The sequence below is a fragment of the Thermobia domestica genome, chromosome 6, assembly GCF_964235325.1.
Source record: "Thermobia domestica chromosome 6, izTheDome1.hap1.1, whole genome shotgun sequence".
Classification (NCBI taxonomy): domain Eukaryota; kingdom Metazoa; phylum Arthropoda; class Insecta; order Zygentoma; family Lepismatidae; genus Thermobia; species Thermobia domestica.
Window position 1 is genome coordinate 173,930,921 of NC_137459.1, and position 21,577 is coordinate 173,952,497.

At 37.7% G+C, this 21,577-nt stretch overlaps 1 long non-coding RNA gene across 1 annotated transcript; it reads left to right on the plus strand.

The window, feature by feature from the left end:
- The first annotated feature begins 1,354 nt into the window (after positions 1–1,354).
- On the plus strand, positions 1,355–20,001 carry LOC145687735 (uncharacterized). The gene is made up of 3 exons (XR_014131729.1): positions 1,355–1,700; positions 16,017–16,154; positions 19,816–20,001. It is a non-coding gene; the product is annotated as an uncharacterized LOC145687735 (long non-coding RNA).
- The last annotated feature ends 1,576 nt before the right edge of the window (positions 20,002–21,577 follow it).

Consider the following 21,577-nt stretch of genomic DNA (forward strand, 5'->3'; position numbering starts at 1 on the left):
TTGTTGCCTTCTTTATATTTATACCATCTTCCAAATTACGTTTATAATACTGATCTTTCTGTAATACAACGTGCCCATGGAAGCTAACTAGTCGTCTATTACGTTTTGTTTTATGTATATGAAGCATACATATTAATCATCCGATTTGCAGCCACCTCTAAAGCATTTCTGGATGTATGTTATTATTATTATTGAGTTGAGTTGATTTTGAGTTTAACGTCCCTTTAAGCAGCGAGGCTATATGAGACGGGACCTACTGATTAACGTGGAATTCGAACCACATGAACTCCTGCCAAGAATCGAATCCGGGTCTCTCATGCCAAAGGCGCGTACGCTAACCGCTTAACCACGAAGAAACTCATTATTATTATTATTATTATTATTATTATTATTATTATTATTATTATTATTATTATTATTATTATTATTATTCAACCACTAAAGAAAGAAGCAAAGGAGGAAAATATGTTGTTGACCAAACCAAACATACATCGATGGGATTCAGGAGCGTCATTTCAGATTTTGCTTGGGGGGGGGGGCAAGACCTCTTGATATAAGTAAAATTTTGCGTTTTCTTACTGATTTAATACTATTCTATTGATAAAATCTATATAAATCTCAATCTCAGGGGCGCAATTGCCCCTCCCTGCCCTCTCTAAATGACACCCCTGATGGGATTCCTCATGGCCAAGTAGTTAGAACTTCGCTGCCTATGCAGAACAGGTTTGATTCTCGATGGTAGGTACTGTGGTTTGAGAAATGAAATGAATTGAAATGAAATCTTTCAGTTTAACGTCCCATACTTATGTCCGCTAGGGTAAGGGAGACGATGATCAAAGTAAGTGAATGATGATGGAAGAATTGATGGAATGAGAATGTTGGAGGGAAAGGAGTACCCCGAGAAAATCCACGCACACGATGTTGCCCACCCCAAACTTACTTGGTCGAGGATCGAACAAGGGACCTCACGCCACAGAGACAAGGATCTACCACTGAGCCACCGTGCTCTCTAATGTGGTTTGAATGAAAGCTACGGATCTACGTCTAATATAGCCTAGTAGCCTCGGTGCTGTATCTTTGAAAATGAAATGAAATCTTTAAGTTTAACGTCCCACGGTTATGCCGGTTAGGCTAAAGGAGACGGTGATAATGAGAAATGAGTGAAATGGTGGAATGAAGAAAGTGGGAGGAAACGGGAGAACCCCGAGAAAACCCACGAGCACGGTGTTTGTCCACCACAAAGTCCACACGGCGCGAGCTGGGATCGAACCAGGGACCCCAAGCACCGGAGGTGAACGCTCTACCAATGAGACACCGCGCCGCCTGCTGTATCTTTCATGTATATCTTGTGTACTAACAACCCAGTCCCACTACAGAAAAAATACGTGGGTATTGAAAGGTTTAAAAAACAACAGAGAAAACAAGTAATATATCAGTGTCTGCTATCAGTTGCTTGACGTAAAAAGCATTTTTTTTTATTTCCATTGCCCAATAGTAAAATTGCCCGTAGGGGTTACTAACTGGTGGATCCTTTTCATTGGTAGCATTAGCGGGCGGGTTGTCATTATTTTTGTAATACCCAGAATTCAGTAGCATAGAAGCGACTTAGCTTCGTCTTGGCTTGACATTTGATGTGCAAAATTAGTATAAGAAGGAGAGTGGAAGCATTTTTGATCGTGGTCACTCACCTAGGATTTCAAGTAAGTTGGTTTTCCTGCACTAGAAGATCTACTATTTTACATTTCAATTAGTTTTGTTTTACTTTCACCTCAGTGCTGCGAGATTCCGTAAGCTCGTTTGTTTTTTATTTACGTAAATGTATGAAGGTATGTTTATAGAAGTAGCAGTTTGTGTAGACTACGTTAATCTTTCTTTTCTTTTCTTTTTTTTTTTTTAAAGTTTAATGTCCCACGATTATGCACTGGGGCTGAGGGAGACTGATTATGAAATGAATGATTATGTTGGAATAACGAAAGTGGGAGGAAACGAGAGAACTCTGTGGAAAAAAGGGCCATGGTGTTTGTTCATCACAAAGCACTTGGGAACAGTGTAGACCTATTTATTCCGTTAAGCCCCAATAGCTCTTCAACTTTGACAGTAATTACGGGGAAGGTTCTAGAATGCTGGTGCGCATATATAAGTAGAGAGAGTTGGTACCCAGGATGGTTACTTTCTTCATCAAAGCTCAATATTCAATTCACATAGTAATGCCAAGTGAGCGATAGCGAGTCAAGATTACTTAGTAGTCAGGGTGATTATTTTATTACGATTGAGTGGTTCTATTAAAAAGGAAAAAAAAAACTGGCATAATTACGTATAAATATATTTTGGTTAGGTTTGCTTAATTTTCGTTCACTGGTAAGAGTGCACTTTGAGCAGAACAAGTGATTTTGGGTATCTTTTAGTTTCTCCCCCAATCCTGCAAATATAAGATCTCCAGTGTTACTTACTAAGGGAAATATAACTGAGCGAGTGACAGCAAGCGAACGGGGTTAGACACCCCGCAGGGCTCGGTTTAGTATTGGTTCCTATGAATGTTCTGTTTAAAGTGCATTTTTACCGGTTCACTTACATAGTAGGTCTGGACCGACGGAGTTTATGGTACTTAACCTTGGAACAAGGATTGAACAGGGAGTAATTCCTCACGTCAGAAGTGACCACACTACCACTGAGCCACCGTGGTCCGAGCTCTCATTTCATAACTTAAATATCATACAATATTGACTGTTGGATTAAGTCATTTGAAATCTTGGAGCATTTTGAAATTACTCAAAGGTGTATATAGGTTGCATAAAATATTTTTTCTTTACGTAAGTAATCGAAAAAAATGTCCTATGTTGGTTGAGGAACGTATCTTCACATAGAGTAGTATAACACGGTCATGTCCGTAGCTAGGATGTAAGCCAGGAGAGAGGGCTTGAGAACCCGTTTTGACCATCTTCAGGCCTTCTTGAAACTTTCAGCTTATTGGTATGTATATATGAAAGTAAAATGAGCTCAAATTAGCTTCCACAAAAAATTAACTCATTCCCTTGCCTTAGTAGTTTGAAATATTAGAAATTAGTAATATAATTTTGAATAGTTAGTGATATGCGATGGTTCTAGCTTATGACGAACTGGTTCCTTGAAATCTCTGGTTAGTTCATATTTGGTCTAGAAAACATAATTTTCAAAATTAAAACATGTTTTCATTGTTTTGGATACATAAATTTGGAATTTAGGTATACATTCCTCCCCTCCCATCTGCGTTAACTTGATATGGAGAGTTGGCGTGTTTGCTATTTGTATTTGTCTTGGCACTTGATTTGGTTACTAAACCATAGTTGAAAGCCATGGGTATGCACGCAAGCCGCCACGAGAGTCTGCAACGGACGTTAAAGCAAATGCCTGACATGGGTTCGAATGCCAGGCAGTTTAATTTCACCTTTCACAGTGAGACTATTGTAGGATTGGACTGGGTTCATATTCTGTGCTTGGTAAAAACGTAAAACAACTGAATTTTAACTTGGACAGATGCTATAGATGTTATGAGACAGAGCATGTTATATATTGATAAGTAATAGTAAAGATATAATGTGGTTACTAACAGCAACGTGAAGACCACATAGTAGTTGGTAACTGTATTTTCATTGTTTTACGAGTGGTGGTTCACGGTATGATAACCAGATTTGATCAATCAAGTACTTGTATTACATTTTATTACGTTACAAGCAGTGGCGGATCTAGCCCGGGGCCGGGGGCGCTAGGCCCCCCAGTTTTTTGAGTGACAGATATAATTTAAGGTATTATTAATATTTCTTTCAAAGTTTATAGTAAACTCATGATATACCTACCATAGTCTGGGTTCTGCCCCCCCCCCCCCCCAGTTTTTACCTTCTAGATCAGACTCTGGTTACAAGCGGGACGTAAAACTGAAAGATGTTTTACTTTGTTTCCATGCGTTTTCTTTATAGCTGTGCCCAACCTGGGCTAATGCGCCTGCCTGCATTCCCTAATGTCACGAAGATAATTGGGTCTACTTCTTTAGTTGGTATAGTTTAAGGGCACCGTCATAAAAATCGTTCCGTGATATTGGTGTGTACCAGTGGCGTATTTACGATTTTGTTCGGGAGGGGCTTTGTTAACTTTCGGGGGGGGGCTTTGCCTGGAAATGTGAAAATTCTGCAAGATATTTCATTTACTTTACTAAGTAAGATTTTGGGGAGGGCTTAAGCCCGGAAGCCACCCCCCTAAATACGCCACTGGTGTGCACAGTTCACGTTTTCAGATAAACTGCGTTAAATAGCATACTATATACCCTGTTGGCATTTAGAATAAGATTCCTTCTCAATTCTTTACACTAATTTGATTTCTACTATAAATTAAATATATTGTTACTTTGTATTTTAGTAGTCTTCCCCACTGGTCTAGTGATTTCCGTGTGGCCTTGCTAAACGTGGCCCCTCGTCCGATTCTCGGTGGGAGAGTGGAAACAAATTACTTCCATAAACGCGTTCACTTCTATTAATTGTCAGTCTCTTTTGGCCTAAGGTCGTAGCTGTGCGACATGAAAAAAGAAAAATAATTTTTAATTCCCTAGTTTTGGTTTTGTGTAGGTCTACTTGCTGGAGTTGAGACCTTCAACGGAACAGTAAGTTATAGAATTTATAACTAGTTTAATCAGTCGGAAATTATTCCGGTTCCTTGAGATTCATTCGGTTATTAGTTTTTCTTCATAGTATTGTTTCACTATTTCTAGAAGGAATTAGGTATTAACAAAGCAACTAATACGCAAAAACTCGCTATGCTAGGCTTTGATTCACTTGAATTATTTCTCCTATTCCGTTTGTGTTTTGATCCCCAGTTGCGCACATTCTAGTGTTTTGTTTTGAGGCCAGGCCCGTAAGTAGAGGGGGAGGCTAGTGGGCAACTGCCCCCTAAACTTTTCATGGCCCCTCCAGACCTCAATACAGAAAACACAATTTAGATATTTGTAAGAGAAGTTTTGATGACTTGCCCCCCTAATATATTCATGGTCCCTCTAAACATATGTGGCTGGTTTCGGGCCTGCTTGAGACTACGTTTACCCTGTTGTATCCAGGTGGGAAGTGCAGTAACTCGAAGGGTTCAAATGAAGCTTCTTACGAGAGGGTGACTTTTCTAGATATACAATCAAAGCTATTTATATCTCAGTGATGCAATACGAGGGTTGCACTGAAAGTTTCGGGAAAATGATAGAACGCAAGAACATGAAAGTGCATTTTTTTATTGCTTTTGAAAGTACTCCCCATGAATAGCAGTGCATTTTCATGCGATAGAACCAAATCTTGAAACAGGTATGCCACTCCGAGGTTGGTATCTGTGAAACCTGCAGTTTGTATGTCTCGATGGCTTCTTCTGGAGGTGCAAAAGCGCTTCCCACGCAACATGTTCTTTATTGTTGGGAACAAAAAGAAATCACTGGGAACTAAATCAGGGAAATAAGCCGGATGTCATGACTTCGCTTTCCTGGTTCAGAAAATCATTTGTGGCAGCTGCTGTGTGCGAGCTCGTATAGTCGTGTGCAGAATGATACGACGGTTGAACTGTTTGCTCACATTCAGTACTTCTGATAGACATATGGTTGTGTACCATTCTGCATTGACTGTTCTGCAATTCTCCAATGGTACAGTTGCAATATGACCTGATTTACCAAAAACTTATGCAATCGTTTGTTTGGAGGCACAGTGTGCATGAACAACTTTGATTGGTTTAGGTTCTCGCGGAACACCCACACAGCAGATTGTCGTTTAGTTTCCGGTTCGTACGTATATATCCAAGTTTCATTACCTGCTCCAATGTTAAACACCGAATTAGATGATTCAGACTTGAACAGTTTCGTTATAACTTTGCACCACTTTACACGGGCGTCTTTTGTGCGCGACTTAAATTGTGTGGGATCCAACGAGTGCAAAGTTTTTTTACACGTAAATAATAGTGCAATATTATTTGTATTTGGCTCATTACAATGCCTAAGATTTCCTGAATTTCGCGATAAGTCACATGCCAATCAGTGTTCATAATTTCACGAACAGCAGCAACGTTTTTGGGCACAATGACTGTCGATGGACTACCTGCACAATCTCCATCAGTCAGGCTGAGCTGACCACACGTGAATTCCTGAAACCACCTGTAAATTGTCTGAGATGGGGCTTCATCAGGAAAAGTAAGTTATCTGATGAACACATTGTTGTTGTGTTAACCCTTGCCGAATATCGTAATAAATCATAATACGAAAATGCTCTCTCATCAGGTCAATTTTTGTTCACGATCACCTCACTTCAAACTAGTGCCCTGCAACGACAAAGATTGAGAGTTATAGAGTTATATACGGTTTATCTTTAGAGTGAACACTATTAAATTACTTGGAGAGGGGAAATCTTCCTCATCCTCCCGTTCATTCGAATCTTCTGGAAGCTCATGTGGTGCGTATTCCACGTTAAAGATCTAGAACCAAGTCTCATATAGCCTCGGACCTGAATTGGATGCTAAACTTCGAACCAACCACGCTTGTGTAATGACTTGTGGTTTATTAATTGCGAAAGATTGGTAATGTAATGTAATTATAATGTACAATATATGTATTTTCTCTGTTAAATCATGGGTCGCGCTGGCTCAGTGGTAGAGCGCTCACCTCTGGTGCTTGGGGTCCCGGGTTCGATCCCAGCCCCCGCCAAGTGAACTTTGTGGTGGACAAACACCGTGTGCGTGGGTTTTCTCGGGGTTGTCCCGTTTCCTCACACTCTCTTCATTCCACCATTTCATACATTACTCATCATCACCGTCTCCTTTAGCCTAACCGGCATAACCGTGGGACGTAAAACTCAAAGATTTCATTTTCATTTTTGGATTTGGGAAGGAAGAAAACGGCCTGGGACCTATATGTTAGGTACCACTCCGGCATTTGCCTGCTGTGAATGAGGAAAAGCCAAGGAAACCTCATTCAGGATGGCTGGACTTAAAATCTTTTGATACTTTTTCGACCGAGTTCCCCCACCGGGATCGAACCCGGGACCGTTCGCACCGAAGGCGAGAGCGTTAGCGACTACGCTACGCGGGGCCACTAGTGTAGTTTAGAAAACTCATTTTTACTAGGATATTTGCAAGATTTTTTTTTCTTTTAGTTTAACGCCCCATGATTGTACATCAATGTAAGAGAGAAGCTGACGATGAGATACATGATAATGGTGGAATCAAGAAAATGTAAGGAAACTGGAAAGTCTTAAGAATAACCACACCTACAGTGTTCACCAAAAGCCTATTTGTCGGGAGCAGGAATCGAACCAGGGACCTACCGCGTCAGAGGTAAGCGCTCTCAGAGCTTTCTTTTGTTTAAAGAACTTGTTTACAATGAAATATATATATATTACGAAGATATTGACATATTTTACAGCCTCACTGAAATTTTAAAAAAAAGTAGTCAGGGAGAGCTTACTTGTCAGGTTTTTATTTTTTAATTTAATTTATTTATTTTTGCTTTGTTATGTTCCCTAGTTAATTAATGTTTGGGTTACTGAAAATTAAAAAAAACTTTTTAGTATTATTGTTATGTCATCACTTTGGAACCAAAACGTTAGATTTTTTTTCTTGTGTTTTCATATAGGAAGTTGGTAAGTTTGTGCCTTAGCATTGGTTTGGTTTCTAGAACGTAATTGAAGGTCATGTTGAGTTGAGTCTTGGTGGGTTTGAGTTCGTGAAGTGTCAGGCACTGTTTGTGCCCCTGTCTTCTGTTTGTGATGTTTCCTGGCTTTGGGCTGTGACGTATTTATGTTGAGGAGTACCAACGCAGGCCGCGTGATATACAGGTAGCTACAACACAGCTTCAACAGTTACGAGTGCCAGGTCTTTGAATTTTAGCTTTCGTTACGGCGTGACTAATGCAGTATAGTACTAGGTTGAAATTCTATGGGTGGTAAAAACGGTATGGTAAGAAATACAACGTAATTGTTATTAGTTTAATTAGTGTTTCTTCATAGTATTGTTTCACTATTTCTAGAAGGAATTAAGTATTAACGAAGTAATGAATAAGCAAAAGCACACATTGATTGACGTTTACTATTTCTCATACTCCATTGAGAATGTTTTGATCCTCAGTTGCGCAAACATCCAGTGTGCGTTTATTTTCTTTCTTTTTTGGGGGGTTTACACTGCCTCACAGATGAGCTCACTCGTGGCTAAGTGGTTAGTGAACACGCCTTTGGCGTGGGACACCCGGGTTCGATTCCCGGCCGGGGGCCGCGGTGGCTCAGTGGTAGAGCGTTCACCTCTGGTGCTTGGGGTCCCGGATTCGATCCTAGCCCCGCCAAGTGAACCTTGTGGTGGACAAACACCGTGTGTGTGGGTTTTCTCGGGGTTCTCCCATTTCCTCCCACTTACTTCATTCCACAATTTAATTCATTGCTCATCATCAGCGTCTCCCTTAGCCTAACCGGCATAACTGTGGGACGTAAAACTCAAAGGTTTCATTTCATTTTTTCTTAATCTCTTGCACCGACCGACCGATCTCGATCAAATTTCCAACGTAGATGCGGTTCTGGCCTGGGAGTGTTTTTAGCTATTTACTTTGACAGTAGAACTTCGGGGAGGGGGAGGAGGGGGACAGAAAAAATAAATGACTTAATTTACTTTGAAGTGTAAAAGTGCGAGCGTTTTCTTCTCTCTCTCTCTCTCTCTCTCTCTCTCTCTCTCTGTCTCTCTCTCTCTCTCTCTTCACTCCTCCAGTCTCCTCTCACTTTTAGGGCCGCGGTGGCTCAGTGGTAGAGCGTTCACCTCTGGTGCTTGGGGTCCCGGATTCGATCCTAGCCCCGCCAAGTGAACCTTGTGGTGGACAAACACCGTGTGCGTGGGTTTTCTCGGGGTTCTCCCATTTCCTCCCACTTACTTCATTCCACCATTTCATTCATTTCTCATAATCACCGTCTCCTTTAGCCTAACCGGCATAACCGTGGGACGTAAAACTCAAAGATTTCATTTCATTTTTTCCTCTCACTTTGATTTCATGATTTCGCACTCAGATGAAAAGTATTAAATACCGCCAGGAAAAGTACTAATATATAACCTCTCTTTTAGGCGCCCCTCCAACCACGCGCCCGGGACACGTGCTTTGCTTGCTCGCCCATAGCTGCGGCTCTGTGAGCTACATAAGTAACATACAATGCTTACGTAATACTTTGGGTAATAAGTACTATTAAGAAAGGAAGAATTGCATTTTTTTAACTTTGGGAAAGAAGCTACTATGGGATTAAAGATAAGGTAGGAAAGGCAACACATTCCAGTCTATGCTTTCACCCAGCAGACATATTGTTTGGAACCAAAAAAAAATGTGACTTTTGGAATCTTGTACTAGGTTCACAGCGGAAGCGACGAAATAACTTGAATCATCCATTGTAGCTCTCCCCGCAACCAGTTTCTAAAATGTTGGCAATAAGTTTGCGAAACGAGAGGTGACGACTCCAATTTTGGGTGAAAAGTCGCTATAAGAAATAATCGAGAAATTCATTGTCTATAAGCATTGTAAAAGTTGTAGATGTAAACTAAACAATATGTTCTACTCACTGGCGCAAATCCCGGGGGGGGGGAAGACGGATACATGTCCCCTCCAATCTTGGAACTGAGGGGGACTTCTCCCAAATAATCCGATTTGAAATGTGTTTTTTGGGAGAAATTTGATGATTTTTGTCCGATTGCTACAAAGGAACGTGAGATAAAATAGATGTCCCCCAGAATAAGCCTCAAATCTGCAGCCTCCTAACGCTAAAGACAACTCTGATCCTCCACAACATTGTTTTTCAACTTCATAAGTATTTTGGACATCGCCAAAAAAAGTATGGTAACGGTCTTACCCTCTCCCCCCCCCCCCCCCAATGTTGAAGACAGATTTGCGCCGCTGGTTCTATTCACATCTTTGTAAACAGAGCGCAACCAATCCTTTAATTCAGGGATCATTTCAGGTTGTTTCGGGTACTTTTGTTCATGTTGTGGTCAAAATAGTTCCGAAATAATTAACACTACAGTACTTACGTTAAGCAATTTTTTGTAAAAGAAAACGTGCAGAATAATTAAAAGACCCCAGAGGACAAATATAACAAACACCTTCTTCGCCTTTATTCACGCATCTATAGCTAATCTTGTTGCTATCGGTAATGATGTATTACGTGTGTCTCTCAACGGAAACTCGGCGAACTAAAGGACATCAAGTTTGTAGTTATTCTTCGTTAGAGGGCAAGGGTAACATAACAATGCAGGATTGTGGAGTAGTGAGTACGCTGTACAGGGCCGGCGCTAGCAGTTTTGCCGCCCTGGGCGGTACTTTCAAATGCCGCCCCTTTAATCCACAAACCTTATTTTGACAGAAGACATTCAGATATTAAGAAAAAGTAAGATACCATATTTAAAAACATGTATGAAAAGGAAAAGTAAACAAAAAATTGAACTGCCTCTCTCGAATGCTTTAATATTTAAACGACTCCATACATGACACAATATTCAGTATGCTCGATTTTGCTGTACGTGATATACAGCAGGGCATACAGTTTTTTTTTAATGTATGCTTTAGTTCGACTAAGAATTTTAATTTTTAAGCTTATTTTATATCAAAAGGTGTTTCCAATAGAGTATGGAGCAAAAAGATAATATAGTGAGTCAAATATTACGGCAAAAGTAAGTAATTAGCTTAAGACTTATAATGTACTAAAACACAATAGAAATACACAATTTAACATAGTTTAATTGAAAAAACTTTTCTTGTTTTGGTATGAGCAAATTCCTTTATCACATTCGCGTAGTCCAATGTTTCAGCCAATTGATGTTCCATTGATATCATCACTAGAGCACTTAAACGTGTTTGAGATATGGAAGAATGTAGATAGTTTTTAATAAGCTTAGAGTAAGTTTCGAAAAATTTCTTTCTCAACTTGCCACGGTTACTGGTAAGATAAACCAAATCATAACTGCAACACTGACATAGGGAGCAAAGTCATATTTCTTGATTAATTTTAGTCTCTTTTGATGAACTTTTAGGCTTAATTATAGCGGTTAATAGTTTCAGTTCGTCTTTCAAATCACGGGTTAATATCTTTCGATTCTTCGCGTATTAAAATGCAGGCACTTTTCAGACAAAAGTTCAGGTGGCATATCGTTCAGATTATTTATATCGTAAAGAAAATCGAAATACTCGCTGTGATGTTTAAATTGCCCAAACCTTTCTCTTAAATCTAACACAATCACGTCTAGAAGTTTGTAATAAAAATCGATCTTGTATCTTGTTTGTGGATCTTCAATAGCTTCATCTTCTGCCTTCTATTGAAACTGTCTCTTCTTTCGACTTTGAGCGTGCACTGTATTGCCTATCCATGGATCATCCATATCTAATGCTGATGCCAACTCCATCGCATCAATTAAGCAAGGTTGAAACTTTGCATCATTTCTGCTCCTCTGAAAGTTCTCAGATTTGTTTTAAAGAAACCCTACTGGATCAAACACACTTTTGTTTACTATGTTTATGTGGAGTGAAAAGTCATACCACATAACGAGTGAGTAAAGAAAGTAAAGCCACGCAGGTGGTTTGCTATACACAGAACATCATGGGCGATCATTCTATTATATTGTCGTTACATATTTGAAGTAAGGTATCATAAGCCTCTATTTGATATCTAAGTGAAGTCAGAGCATCAACTCGACTCTCCCATCTTGTGGTGCTGAATGGTTTTAAAGTGAGGCTGCTAATAGGTTCCTTTAGTATGGCCCAACGTTGAACTGACGCAGAAAAGAAGTCAGAAACTTTTTTTTAACTATACAAAAAAAAAAAAAAAAAAAATGAAACGGTGGACTTGAGATGTTGTGGCTACATCGTTAACGATAAAGTTTAGTAAAGAAACATGTAAATCTTGAGAATTTATTTTTTCTTTTCATATTGGAACTATTGTCATATCTTTGGCCCTTCATATCTTCGATAGAAGTTCATTTCTTTTAGCCGTTTAATTATTACTTCTGTCAGTTCTAGCTAGACCAGTGATGTCTTTTACTGGTACGAAACCAAGAAAGTGTTCGCAAATTTTTGTAAGCCATTCTCCATTATTGTATGTGATTTGTACAAAACGAACGATCCTTTGTACCAGAAATATCTGGTGTACAGTCTAGCACTATAGTATAATATGTTGCAGCTCTCAACAAAAACAGTATTTTACTTTCAATTTACTCACTAAGAATAGGAATTTAAAAAATTTTGGACATCTTTTCCTCAGTAATGGTCGCATTTATTTTGCCCTCCCATGGTTCTTTTAATGTGTTCGGCCATGATTTGTATTGCTTAAATATAAAAACAATTATATATATATATTTATATATATTGTTGATAAGACATGATAATGAACAATTTGTAAATTGGTTAAAAACTCGCTGCTAAAACCTAAATGTCTCTAGGTGCTGTAGGCTAGAACCGCCTGTCTCAAGTGGGAGTGTACCTTTTGCGTACTTGGAGTGGAGCGTTAGAATATTGCTGAATAGAAAAAAAAATATAAAAGACACTTGACAATCTTATCCGCTCTAGCTGAAAATCTTATCTACGCTGCTGCAAGGGAAATCTTGAACGAGATACCTGTGGCTAGTAGTTTGATAATTGAAAATGAGGGGGAATGCTTTGAATTTCCTGAATCTGAGTGAAGTAAGTTTAAATTACATTCTCAGGGAACACAATTTTATTTTTCCATGTGGGCCTATTACGAAGCATTATATTTTAATAATATTCTTTTCTTTTTCAAATTTTGCCGCCCACTAGACGTGCCGCCCTGGGCGGTGGCACGGCTCGATCCCCCCTCGCGCCGGCCCTGACGCTGTATTTTCAAACTCTTCATCACTTGCGCTGATTAAAACAAACAAACAGAAAAAAACTGTTTTGAACTAATAATGCTTCTCTACAGATGAACATTTTGTTTGCAGCAAAAAGTCGCTAAATGTGTAAGTAGGTAAATCGTCATTTAAAAATCACCCAAAAAAGTCTCCAATCGGAATTTTTTTTGTCGCTATCGTAGGGCGACCATACGTCCCGTTTTGACCGAGACAGTCCCGTTTTAGGGGCGTGTCGCGGCCGTTCCGTCAGTAGATGGAAAAAAGTAGTATTCGTCCCGTTTTATGTAAATGAAAGAAGTAAATAACAAACCCAATACCTTTACTCCTTTTAAAAGTATAAATAATAACAAAGCGGCAAAAATTGAACTGAAATTCCCTATATTAAACATACTCTATAGTTCGCAGTACTGCTCGAAAGGCAGCAGAGGTTTTAGCAGTTGGTTGTGTGTCGAACAAATTTCAACGTGTCTTTCCTTTTTGATAAGTACCCGCTCTGTAACAAAGAGAGAGAGGAGGAAATCTGATATCAAGGCACTGATAAGAACAAAGGTAGATCTAAAAGTCTAGGGTTGCAAGAACCTGTCCCGTTTTTAACTGAAAATTTTATGGTCAACCTACGCTATCGTTGAGGTCGAATTCCCCTTATTTAGCGACTTTACCCAAAATTTGCAACATTGACCCCCACCGAACAACACCCCGTTATCTTTAGCCTAGCCAGTATAATAGTGGGACGTAAAACTTAAAGATTTCATTTCGAACAACACTCCCAGAAAGATTTCATTTCGAACAACACTCCCAGAAACCTATTGTTATACCATTCCCAAAACACCCTTTTGTACAGTTCTCCCTATTCGAAAAAAATTGTAAATAGCAGTGTTCATAGATAAATATGGAACTCAATTTTCCTGAATTTTCCAGGTTTTCCAGGTATTAATTTTGCAATTTCCAGGTCTAGTGGAAGAAACTAATAGTACGAGAACACATAAATTTTAAGAATACTATATTTATATATTTGAGAATGGCCACCCTTCTCCCCAATGAACGATTGCAATTAAATATTGAGTCACAAGAAAATAAATAATTAAAATAAAATTTAAGTTGAAAAATATTAAGTTGAGAAGCCTACTAAGGGAATTATATAATACTTTTGTTCCATACTTGAATACATTCAAAATATACAAAAAATATTGGCTTGGGGAAGAAAAAAGGGCCCGCGAGATTTTAACTGATTCTTGTAGTACTCGACGACAGAAATAGATTACTGAAAGAATTTTCAAAATCGGCACAGGCAAACATGAAGAAAATCGCATTTTCAGGTACCGGTTCAAAATGGGAAGAAAAAAGGACCGCGAGGTTTTAACTGATTCTTGTAGTACTCGACGAGAGAAATCGATTAGTGAAGGAATGTTCAAAATCGGCGCAGGCAAGCATGAAGAAAATCGCATTTTCATGTACCGGTTCAAAATGGGGAAGAAAAAAGGGCCCGCGAGATTTTAACTGATTCTTGAAGTACTCGACGACAGAAATAGATTACTGAAAGAATTTTCAAAATCGGCACAGGCAAACATGAAGAAAATCGCATTTTCAGGTACCGGTTCAAAATGAGAAGAAAAAAGGACCGCGAGATTTTAACTGATTCTTGTAGTACTCGACGAGAGAAATCGATTAGTGAAGGAATGTTCAAAATCGGCGCAGGCAAGCATGAAGAAAATCGCATTTTCAGGTACCGGTTCAAAATGGGAAGAAAAAAGGGCCCGCGAGATTTTAACTGATTCTTGTAGTACTCGACGAGAGAAATCGATTAGTGAAGGGATGTTCAAAATCGGCGCAGGCAAGCATGAAGAAAATCGCATTTTCATGTACCGGTTCAAAATGGGGAAGAAAAAAGGGCCCGCGAGATTTTAACTGATTCTTGTAGTACTCGACGGGAGAAATCGATTAGTGAAGGAATTTTCAAAATCGGCGCAGGCAAACATGGAGTAAATGGCATTTTCATGTACCGGTTCAAAATGGGGAAGGAACAAGGTCCCGCGAGTTTGAACCGCTACGATGTATGTTCACGAATGTGCCCGTCTTCTCAAATTTAGTTAATTACTGTGACACTGAAACATGTGACAGAGTCATATTGTGGATGACTCTGCAATCGGCAACCACTGCACATATACTCCTCCTGCCCCACAGTTTGATTATTTCGATCCATTCCTCACGTGCTAACGGCATGGTTCAACATCTGCAAGAAAGAGGTAAATGTAACGTTCAATTGGCAATAGCTTTTCACCAAATTAAGCATGGAATCTGATTGCATGAAATCTGATTGCATATTTGACATACTGAGAAAATTCTAGCCCGTGGCCATATGTATCACATATCCCACCAGTTCATAAAAATTTTGAACACAAAATTACGGTCGTCCGTGTGACGTACTCCCAAAAGGCCTAATGTGTATCACCCACCTCACATTCAATGAAACCACATCCGTGTAGAATTTAGAAAGGAACTTCTTATGATGTATACAGGATGTCTCAAACGTTCCCTGACATAGGTTCCCTGACGACAAAATGTAAGAGGAAAAACATCTCGAAATATGACGTTTTCAATCTAAAGTGAACACTTTTTTAAAAAATCGGACAAGATGAATGTGCTGTATACTCTTTATGCACCCAATTTTAAATGAAAATGCAACGTTGTCATTTACCTGGACCCACGACATAAGTGAATGAAGTTACTGTTTGAAACGGGGGCTGGCCATCGACATGTTAGCGTAAAAGACAGTAACTTCACTCACTTCTGTTGTGGATCCAGGTAAATGGCAACGTTGCATTTTCATTTCACATTGGGCGCATAGAGAGTGTACAGCGCAAACGGGCCATCCGATTTTAAAAATTCCTTCACTTTAGATTGAAAACATCATAATTGGATATGCTTTTCCCTTCTACATTCTGTTGTAACTCTGATAATAACAGTTACCCTATGTCAGGGGACTTTTGAGATACCCTGTATATCTTATTTAATGTATGTTTGATGTCACTATAACTGTAGTATAATTTAGTTTGTTTAAATTTACAATTTAATACAAGTAGATTCGGATTTACATGCGTAGGATTTTGTATGCATCTAACTAATGAATTCTTTTATATTTATGCTTAACTTAGTGACTTGGCTTTGGACTGCAACTGATTATTGTAACCCATTATTGCTTGAGAAGAAACAAGATATCCGAATCTTCATTTGGAGAAATCAAAGTCTATTGGAAAGCTGGGGATTACAATCATTAATTTCTACATTTCAAGGTGCGTAGTAAATTATATATTGTGTTTATTGTTAAATTACTATTATTGGGTTTAGAATCAATGAAGCACTTCATGATATTTTATGGGGATCAAGATGGGTGCCGGATAGATAAGTATTTGAGCGTCAGGCTCTTATTTCTTTTCAATTTAATATTTAATCAATGATTATTTTTCTCCCTCATTATTCCACCAAATCGTATTCCAAGATCATATATCCATTTTTGTTCGATATATCCATATTTTTTAACATTATCTCTTTCATATTTCTATATTTTCGATTTTTGATATTGTTTATATTTCGATATTGCTGTATTTTTCGATATTTCTTTGGTGGACTTTGTGGTGGACAAACACCTTGCTCGTGGGTTTTCTCGGGGTTCTCCCGTTTATTCCCACTTTCTTCATTCCACCATTTCATTCATTTCTCATTATCACCGTCTCCTTATCCTAACCGGCATAACCGTGGGACGTTAAACTTAGATTTCATTTTTTATTAATCTCAGCATTTTATAGTGTATTCTTAAGCTTAAGGTGATGTATAATTAAATTTTGAATTCAGTTAACTTATTTTGTTTCTCAGATTGTTTTTAAAATGTATGTACAAACGTTGATGTTCATTCTCGAGAGTTTAAAGTGACGTACAGTTATTAAACATAGTATTTAATATTGTACTCAACGTGGAAGTGATATACAGTTAACTTTTGAATTTAGTTAACATTTTTCTTTCTGAAATTGCTTTAAAAAGTATGTAAAAACGTTTTTATTTTCTTTCTTGAGTGCTAAAAGTGATGCAAAGTTATTAAGCTTACTACGTTATATTGTATTCTCAACCCTAAACTGATACACAGTGCGTTTTTGAATAAATTGTCAAGTTATTTGAGTGATGAACACTGGTAGAAAATCCTGACTACTACTGGAACATTGTGATTTTAAGGTGACGACTACTGGTGCAAGGATTTTAAAATATTGTTTTTCCTTCAAGGGCTACTCCTTTTTGAATTCTGACTACATGGTCACTATAGGAAGGATCAGTGAGTCTTTCCAACTATGGTACAGCTCCGACAGATTCACGATGCTCAGAGAAGAGACAAAATAGTATGTTTTCAAACTTAAAGTGAGAACCACTGGCGTTTTTACCTTGCTATGCAAAAGTGAGTAAGTACTCCAATGGGGTTCCAATGCGGTACCTAATTTCTGCATTTTAGATATATGGAAATACATGTCTCTAAAATGTAAAGAACTGATTTTTTTGGGGGGGAATAAACTATAGGTATGTGGGGCTTGCATACTTGACGCTACAATTCGGAAATTGAATTAAAATATGACTAACGGCTATCAAGATGTTGTCAAATAAAGAGAGGACCAATACAGGTATGGGATTTTCGTGTTAGATGCTAAAATTTCCGAAATCGGTCATGGAAAGTTAATAAACACCAGTAGCAATTTCATCTTAAAGTAATTAGATATCTTCATGGGGTGTTAGAACATCATGGAGTCTACCAAAATTAAATTTTAAAAGCTTTTGAAAATATAATCTGACATTTGTAAACAGTATTTGAAATATGTATTTACCCAAAATTTCCAGCTAGTACATCTAACATCTGGAGAAACACTGTGAAATAAAAGCTTGAAATTTCGGAAACAATTATTGGTCGCAACAAAATTAAATAAGATGGTACTTCTATGGGTTAAATCAGTACCTCAGTACAATTTCGATCGAAAGATTAGTTCAGTCCTAGGTTTTCTTCAGGCAATTCCAAGGGTTCATCGAGCTGTGCAAAAGAATGAAAATTCGCTGTCAATATCTAAGATAGTAACTAAGATATAAGGAATTATATATTTTATGACGTAAAAATAGATATCTTTATGGATTTGTACTTTTGGGTCTTTCCTATAAGAAAAAAATTCAGAAAACTACTGTATATACCTTAATAGACAATTCAGTGGGCGGGGACACAGTAGCTTAGTGGTAGGGTATTTAACTAATCTTTTTTTTTTTTGCAGAAACTATTGGAGTATTCACTTAACCCATAGAAATACGATCATACTTAACTCCCTATTTAATTTTAAAATTAAATAAAAGGAAATATTTCAGTGTAGCGACCCACGATTATGCATTTTAGTCTCAGGGAGATTATGATTAAAGCAAGTGAATGTTGTTGACAGAATTGATGGAATGCAAAGGTGGGAGGAAAGAGAGTACCCTGAGAAAACCCACGAATACGATGTCCACTACAAACTGACTTGGCCGTGGATCGAACCAAGAACCCAATACACCAGAGGTAAGCACTCTACCACTAAGCCACTGTGCCCCGCCCATTTAATTGTCTATTAAGGTATATACGGTTGTTTTCTGAAATTTCTTCTTCTTACAGCAAATACTCAAAAGTACAAATCCATGTGGGTCTCTATTTTTACGACGTCATAAAATGCATAATTCCTTATATCTCGCTTGCTAAATTAGATATTGACAAAAAATGTTCACTTTATTTCAGAGCCCGATGAACGCTTGGAATTGTCCAAAGAAGATTTAGAGCTGAATTAATCTTTCGATCGAAATTGTACTGACGAGTCTGAGGTACTCACTTAACCCATATAAGTACCATCTTATTTAACTTTTGTTAGGATTAATAATTGTTTTCTGAAATTTCAAGATGGTGTATGGTGTCTCTCTAGCTGCTAGATGTACTAGCTGGAAGTTTTAGGTAAATACATATTTCTAATAGGTACTCTTTACAAATGTCAAAATATATTTTCCAAAACTTTTAAAATTTAATCTTGGTAGACCCCATGATGTTCTTAAACTCCATGGAAATACCTAATTATTTTAAGATGAAATTGATACTGATGCTTATTAACTTTCCATGACCGGTTTCGGAAATTTTACCACCTAACACGAAAACCCCATAACTGTATGGATCCTCTCTTTATTTGACAATATCTTGATAGTCATATTTTAATTAATTTTCTAAATTGTACTGTCTAATATGCAAGCTCCACGTACCTATGGTGTCGCTTTTTATTTCATCATATTTCGGTAACTGTTAGGCGTACCGACTTGCGGTTTCGGTAAACACACACCTCTAACGTTATTTAAAACGTTATTAAGACATATTTTAGAATATTTAGAAATGAGTTCTGCGAATATCATGACACCCGAAAACCCCCATCAGGGCGTGTGTGTAGTGTATTTAATTGAAACTACTTTTGAGGTTGTTGTAAGCCCTCGTAATTACGTTTCCAAAACTGCACCACCTAGTACGCAAACCCCACACTTCTATGGTGTCGCTCTTTATTTTCCCATATCTCAATATCCCTAAGGCTTACCGAGTTGAGGTTTTCGGTAAACAAATGTCAGTTCCCTACATTTTAGAGACATACATTTCCACATATCTAAAAAATACAGACATTAGATACCCCATGGTACCTCGAACACCATTGGGGTACCCACTTACTTTTGAATAGTAATACATTTTGAGTTGTTGTTCAGCATCAATAAACACTTCATAATTTTTCTACGTGCAACCCAAAAGTCCATACCTGACGGAACAGATTTTGTCCATTTAATCTAAAAAATGTTAAGATACTTTGTATTGTTAAGTACAACCAAGTTAAGCACACTGAATTTAATATTTTAAATATTTTCTGATTTTTGTTTCAGGTATTTCGTGCATCAAAACAAAACCAGGATTCTGCTTGGAAGACGGTGAAAAGAAGCAGTGTAGGTTGTGGCTAAAAGTACGTTCTTTCTGAAGACAGACCCAATTGTATTTACATTCTTTTGTACGAATATATAACCCTAATAAAAATACTGTACTACAAATTATTATTTCTTTCTTCCATAAATTAGAATAAAATATTATCTCTGTTTAAAGAAAATGTTAGTGTTAAGTCATTTCAACTCTTTTTCTCTGTAATAAGAATATTATCCCTCGCAATATTTTTTATCTTTGTGCTATTACGATTGGATGAAGTAAAATTCTATACGAAGCACTATTATTTCAGACATGCATTAAGAACTAATGTATTGTTCTGTATGTAAGGCAATGTGTATACTGAACATGTCTAGCGAAGTTGTTTTAATATAGAATCTATAACTCAGCTTTTCAGTAGTCAACTTTATTGGGAATCCGAAGAAAGAAGTATATATATATATATTAAAAAAACGTTGGACTTACCAACGTATGTGTTCGAATTCTGGACTAATCCAAATTATCCAGAGAAATCATTATATATTTCTTTGTTGATATTTCAGATGTGTCCTTTATCCAAGTCATATGAAACGGAGACTTCATACATCGCTATACTTTGTATGAACTATGTTCCGTATTTACTTAATCACTTTGTAACTTTCTCTAGGGTTGACAAGGCCGCAGGTGTCAATCGAACAGTTTAGTGTTTCACTCATGTCACCTTGTGACTAAGGTACGTCCTGTCGGTATATATATGGTACTGGGTTCAATTAGCGATAAAATACATTTTTAGCATTAAACAAATGTAAAAATCTACACGAAATGAGATACCATGATCTCTGACTTACGGATAACACCAAGCAACTAATGGTACTGAGTGTGATTGAGTTTACTATCTGGCTAAAATCAGTGTTCCTTTAGCTATACTTCTTTTCGTGCTCTGAATTGCAAAGATTGAAATAACCGTTTTAAATTATTGCATATATATCTTCTGAGTAATTCTGAGAATCATTGCTCTTTCTTTAAGCAACGTATGAGACTGTTAAACTGCTCGTTGCTTAAAATGTTGCACTAAGAAGGATGCATCCCGGAAAGTCCAAATTTGCAGAATGTCTAGAGCAGGGAAGGATAAATATGTTTAGTCGATGGCTGCACAACGCCTCCGCTGTCACCACGTTGTCACAGCGAATACAGCGGACGGTTAAGAATATTCTGCACTTACTATTAGGTATCTGCCTGGGAACTTTGGTGCAGCTACCCAGTCTCCTTCTTGGTGTCGCATTTTTAATGGCGAGTACTGAGTAGGAATCTCTTGTGAGCGAACACGTTTTCGGCTGTCAGCATAATTTTAATTATTGCGATATTAAAAAAAAAAAACAAAAAAAAAACATACCTGTTAATTAAAATGTACAGAGAAGTTATTTCTGGAAAATTCTATTCAGGCCTCTTGTGGTAACAACTGCACTTTAGAAGAAGATACTATTAAGGAAAAGAATGAGGTAAAATAATCTTTATATCGTACAAGCAATGGATGATAACAGCTTAATAAATGATTGTACGTAAATCTTGTTTGAGTTTGAATATAGGATTGTATATGGCTGTGCATTTTGCATTATTATTGAAGTGCTGCAACTAACTAACTGCAAATCATATGATAAATTCTTACAGTAATATATCACATATTGATTTACTCTGTATGAAAACGAAAATAGTTTAACATATGGTTAACCT